Below are 6,686 nucleotides of genomic sequence, written 5' to 3' on the forward strand. Positions count from 1 at the left end.
TTGTCTTCTTGATCCATATCTGTTTTGGCAGATCTGGCTTTTTGGTATCCAGATTTGTTGAGATTTTTGGCTTTGACTTGTTGTCCTGTTCTGTTGACCTGTCATGGTTGTTGCTGAAGGGGTTGGTGATAGTGATGGCCTGAGTTGATGATAGGGGATGTCGTAAGATTCATCACTATCACTACTATCCTCAGCAAGGTTGACTTCTTGTACTTTCCCTTGATTTTTTGGCTGGTAGTGAAAAGTTACTGTGTGTTTGCTCGTGGGTGGTAGTTTCTTGGAGGACTTTTCTAGCCCATTGATTAGAGCATTGTTAGCTTGTTGCTCTGGTCGTATTCCTCCTAGCTGAGTCTTTGCATCCTTATTAGGAGCCATATATGAGGATGCTTGTGGTGGATGTGTCTTCATCGAGGACTTTGGAATCCACTTTTGATGCACTTTATTCATGTAGCGATGACATTGATTCCCGGGTCGTTGATCTTCTTGAAGCTCGAAGTGTTCTACAGAGTCATAGAACTCGTCGTCTTCTTCATCTTTTGATTCTCCGCATTTCTTTGTTTGCTCCTTATTTTGAGAGCTTGTTGATGTCTGGTTCTCTTCGTTTTCCTGGATTACACTCACTGCAAAATAAGGAACGACATCATAGCCATTTTCATCACAAAACTTTGTTGTGGGAGCATCCTCCACGACGCACACGTCCAGAGTAGCCAAGATGTGTTCCCATCCAAAAGGCTCTAACTCTTCTTCAGGAAATGGTTCTGGGATATAGTCCATATCCTCTATAACCCGCTCTAGGATACATTCCTCACGTTTCAAGCTACCACATTCTGAAGCTCTACACATCCACAGTTCTTTAGGCTTACCTAACCAAGCTGGAGGTTCTGATCCTGCAACTGTGGCGGAATCAAACTCCTCAACCGGTGTTCTCGTCACATCCCTATAGCTATGGTCCCTCAAGTTTATCTTTGTTATGGTTTCCATATGTCTTAGGTATATATGGTCATAACCCCAATCTTGGACCATTTTCAATTGTCGCATGAATGGTCTTCCCAGAATGACGTCATAGTTGTTCTTCTTGCCAAAGTCAACAACAGCAAAAGTGTGTTCATATTCAATGCCACAAGAAGTAACAAGTACTTTTTCGAGCAGTCCTAGGGGCTTTTCCTTGTGTCCGTCTGCAAGGTGCAGGGTCATTCGTGTGGATATCAAGACAGCTTTTCCCCATTTTTTCCAAACCTCTCTGGTTGCAATGGCCACATGAGCTCCACTGTCAAGGATTGCCATGGTTTTTACACCATTGAATTCCACAGGAAGGGTGGTGTTTCCATCTTCTCCCTCGTAATACTCGCCAACCTTGTTTAATGGCACTGGCCTAGTATTTGAGGCATTTTAAGCTCCTTGATGCCTTCCTCGATTTGAGTCATTGGGGTTTTTACACCAAATTTCTCTAGACATTTACCCACATGTTTGGTCTTATTCTGAGAAACTCGGCTAACATTATTGTACATGTGACTGGGGTAGATAGAATATCTACTAGCCCCTTTGAATCGATGGCCTTTTGGGAGACAGTCTCTGTGATGGGACTGCAACCACATCTGACTTGGTCTCGTACTCTCCCATGTAGGACGGTAGTGTTCTTAACGAATGGGGTTGACTATCCATAGATTGTACAGATCATTTGTCGCCCCAATACGATCGCACGTCTAGATTCATTTGAGATCCAGTCTCAAATTCCTCTATTGGTGGTAGAAACACTCCTCGTTCATCACTAGTCTTGTCTACTAGTCTTCTTAGGTCATCGGCTTCATTGGCCTCTCTGACTTGTTTCCACAATTCGTCAAGACCATCTATCTCTTTACAATCCTCAGGTATAGCTTTGTGAAATCCCTCGGAAGAGTTATCCGTGGTATTCAGTACTATCCTTGGTTCTAATGCTGGGTCTTTGAGGTTTGGTTTGTGCTCATGACTAGAATCTGGCTCTTTTAGTTCCTGGTTTGGTGGGATTACTTGTGTAGGCATGACACGGATCACATCCTCAGGTTTTGCAACTGGTGGTTCTAGTAAAGCTTGGGCTATTTGAATCATTTTCTGGCACATTTTAAACCTTTGCTTTTCTAGTTCCGCATCGGGATATGTCATCCACTTGTGTTCTTGGGTTTGGTTGTTTTTGAGCCTCACATCATAGGCTTTTAAGAGGGCATCTAATGTCTCATTAACCTTCTCTACCAACACAGATCCTCCTGAACCAACACTTCTCGGTTTCTCATCCGTGGATGGTTCTTCTAGAGGTTTAACCATTTGTGTAAGAGAAGGTGCCTCCTTTTCCTCATGTTGTTTTATCTTCTTTTCAGCTTCGGTAAGCTTCTCAGCTAGGGATTTTTGCTCTCGTTCCCTGCGTGCTTTCATCCTAGTCTTTCTAGATTTCCAACTATTTCGTTTGCTCTTGGTTTTCTGACTAGGTGCGTCTATCTTTGGTCCATCATCTGTCTTTGGACTCATGTCACTTCCCGTGTTCTTTGTCTCTGGATTCTCATCAACTTTCTTTTGAGCTTGTGCTCTCGTAACCACTTGAAATGGTACGACATTTTCATTTTCTAAGCTACTAGGTAGCTGAACAATCCCTGATACATTTGTCGTGATTTTCCTGATTTGGTTTGGGTTTTTCGGGCAATCGGGGATCAAGTGGGTGATGGCACACTCACGACAATAGGCATTTACATCAATGATCTCCGTATGAGGACATTGTTTGACCAAGTGGTTGTCACGACTTTTGTGACAATCTGTCTGTGGTTGAGGAGATTATTTTAGCATTTCCTCTTGGCTCTAAGCAAGCTTAGACCTAGATAAGCCGCTATTTGCAATGAATCGCAATGTCCTTTCGTCCATTTCATACCTTCTTTCTTTCGACTGAAACCCAGGAGGTGGAGGTTGTACCGGCCTCACCACTCCATGTGTTTCTCTCACATTTTGTTGCTCCGAAGGGCAGTACTCACTTTGTTTGCTATACCACATTGTAGCTGGTACTCGCGTTGGTTTATTTGATGCTTCCATCATTGACATGTATCTCATGTCTACCGGCATTCTAGCACCTGGCAGCGGAGGTTGTTGTCCTAAGACAAGCTGTGGCCTTAAAACTCCTACTGGTTCTGGCGCATTCCCCGTAATGTACCGGCCTCACCACTCCATGTGTTTCTCTCACACTTTGTTGCTCCGAAGGGTAGTACTCACTTTGTTTGCTATACCACATTGTAGCTGGTATTGGCGTTGGTTTATTTGATGCTTCCATCATTGGCATGTATCTCATGTCTACCGGCATTCTAGCACCTGGCAGCGGAGGTTGTTGTCCTAAGACAAGCTGTGGCCTTAAAACTCCTACTGGTCCTGGCGCATTCCCCGTAATGTATCTAGGTGGAGTAGGTGCTTCTGGAACAGGTTGTACATACCTCTCCCTAGCATTTTCCATGCTATAATAGCACTCTTCCCCCGTATGGTTCGTCCATTTTCTCTCAATTTCACACCAGTTCGGCTCTCCCGAATCAGACCTTACAAGAGGAATCAACCCCTTGACCAAGTCGTCAATAAGCTTTTCTTGATCAATACGTGCCGTTGGCTTGACAATGGACTCACTTATCTGTGAAACACTGTGCTGAGAGGATGTGTCATCTCCTTGACTCTTTAAGTCCGTTTCTTTGTATGCCTCACACTTATCCACTAGATAAAGAGCTTCTTTGATCAACTCGTTTAGCGCCATCCTCCTTATCATATGCAGATCCTTCTGAAGGTCTGCATCTCTCATTCCCTAGATAAAGATCAGCATCAGTAGTGCTTGCGTAGGTAATTCCGCTCTCGGACAAAGCTTAACATATCTCTTGAGCCGTAATGATGCTTTGCGTATTGATTCATTCTCTTTCTGTTTGAATCTATGGATTTGCGAGACCGTGTTGTGAGCAATGCCTTTTGGCGAGAATTCTTCAATAGACTCCTCAAACATCTCATCTAGGGTCTCAAAATTCCATTTTTCCACCGAGTCGAACCATGTAGCTGCATCATCTTCTAGAGTCAATCCAAATCCCGCAAATTGTGTCGCAAAATCTGAAACTTCCTCTGCTCTAATCACTCTTCTAAAGGCCGTTACGTGATCTCTCGGATCTTCATCTCCGGAGTATTTTTTGTTTACCCATTTCTGGACTTGGGATGGTCTAACCCGTCGATTGTCTACAAGTCTAACCAGAGACTCTCCCAATCCTTCTCTCGTTATCGCTCTTGAAGGGAGTCCTGGTGGCTCTCTTCTTGGAATTCCTATATGAATTCTCGTGTTTGGTGGAGGCATTTGTGGTCCTTCATTGACCAAATATCCACCTCTTTCTAGTACAGTCTGTGGATTTGTGCTTTCTACAACTCTGTATTCTCGTCCATACTTGTCGACAACTATAGATCTCCATTGACAGTCCACTCCGTATGTGTAGACATATAAGAGCTTGTAATCTGTTATCTCTTCTAGGTATGGATCTGAGCACCTATAAAGATTGACTTCATTGTCGTCAATGTATCTATATAGTCCTTCACTCTCATGACCAATCATCCAAACTCTCTCAATAAGATGGGTCTTTATCAATTGCAAGTTTGGAAGATTCATTGTGGGAGAATATTCCTCTATCGTCGGGATCTCCAAGCTTGTGTAAGCTGCGTTTGAATCTAGGGTAGACATGATTTCTGGGTTTAAGAGCTTTTGCTTGGTTCGAGTAGACTTAGTCCACTGTGTTCAAGTGCTTTGGTTAGGGAAAAGTCGAAACTATGTCCAAAACCGCAACCGTTTCGTCACAATTCTCGCAAATTGTCTCTTTCAGACACCCCTGACTTCCGGATGCATTTTGAGGCCTTAAACGATGTTTTTTTCAAAGTGGAACTAAACGGTTGCCGTCGGCATATATTTAGTTCAAGTTTTGCTCTAAGATCTGTAGAGCCGCTCTCAGGCTACGTTTTGATATAAAAACTTTTCCGATCCATTACCGTTTGTGAAAGTTATGGCCAAAACAGTGAAATGCAGTTTAGACTGGTCAAAATGAGTCCAAATTCAATTTTAAAAGAAGATTTGGGATCTCTGTGACACTGTGAACACTTCGGTATGGTCAAAAGTACAGTTGGACCCTAAAACTGGCCTAGAGACATCCTATGCGTAGGATGTCTATATGCTCAGAATTTAACAAAATTTGGTCCAGAGACTCCCCTTAAGTCCAGCAACACAATGGTATGCTCAGATTTGAGTTTGGATGTCAAAAGTGGCCTTGAGACATCCTACGCGTAGGATGTCTTTTTGCTCAGAATGACTTAAAATTTTCACCCCAGCTTCTCCTTGATGTGCTGATGTGCTGATCACAGTGGTGTGCTCATAGGTTGGTTTGGTGTCCTAAATCAAGCTGAAGACATCCTACGCGTAGGATGTCTTTTTGCTCTGTTTCAGCTCAAACTTGCATTGTAGCTTCCCCTTGATGTGCTAAACTCACAGCTATTTTTACTTTTTGATTCTGACACCTATAGGTTGGTCAAATGCTCAAGAATCTGTTCCAAAAGCCTGATGTTTGTTCTGATGAATTCCCAAGTTAAATCAACTCCAAATTGGACCAAATTTGCCCAGGAGGCTTATCTAAGGCTATATGACATCATGGTATGGTCACAGTAGGATTTTGGTTTCAGAATTATGCATTAGACATTCTACGTGTAGGATGTCTTTTTGCTCAGAATTGCCCCAAATTTGAACCACAGACTCTCCTTAAGGTGCTGATCACTGTGGTACGCTCAGAATTTTGTTTAGAGTCCAAAATCACACAGAAGACATCCTACGCGTAGGATGTCTTTTTGGCCTGTTTGACCCCAGACTTGTCCCACAGCTTCCCCTTGATGTCAGTAACCAAGTGGTATGCTTAGATTTTGGTTTGGATTTCAAAAGTCCCAAATTTTAGCTGTTCTTGCCTTTTGTCTGTCCAAAAACGCTAAAGTCTGTTCAATCTTCACTTTCACTGACCCAAATGAGATGAAATTTATCACATGCACTCAATACAACATTTAGAACATGCCTATGGAGTCATCCTATGGTTTGGTCTCAAAATTAGGCCTTGGACACAATTTGGGTAGGATGTCTGGCAATTCTCGTCTTTTGGCTTTGATCTGGCAAAATATGGTCAAGTTCCCCTTTCCAGGTGAAAATAGGGTAAAACCTACCTTCTAAACACACTGGTAACCTCAGATTTTCAAAAAAGTGCCCAGATCACCCTATAGACATCCTACGCGTAGGATGTCTACTGCTGATTTTTTGAGACTGAAGTGTCCCTGATGCTTCCTTATGCTCTCAGCAAGTGCAAGTATGCTTCACAATTGCAAAAACATGCAAAAATCACTCAATTTAGCCTTGTATGAAATTTTACGTTTTCTGACTCCGCCTTTTGGCTTTTGGCCAACAAAAATAGGGAAAAACATCCAAGTCAATATGTTACTAGGGTAAAACCTACCCTCTGAACCCACTGGTGTAGTAAGAATTTTCAAATTTGGTCTTGAGAACCCCCTTGAGACATCCTATGCATAGGATGTCTATGTTTACAGAATTGTAGGTTTTCTTCACAGAACCCTTGCAATGCACAGCATCAGTCAATCATACAAAAACATCCACAAAAGCTTGTTTAATGCATTTT

This window comes from Adiantum capillus-veneris, chromosome 15 (assembly GCF_014529385.1).
Source record: "Adiantum capillus-veneris isolate H3 chromosome 15, ASM1452938v2, whole genome shotgun sequence".
Taxonomy (NCBI): Eukaryota; Viridiplantae; Streptophyta; class Polypodiopsida; order Polypodiales; family Pteridaceae; genus Adiantum; species Adiantum capillus-veneris.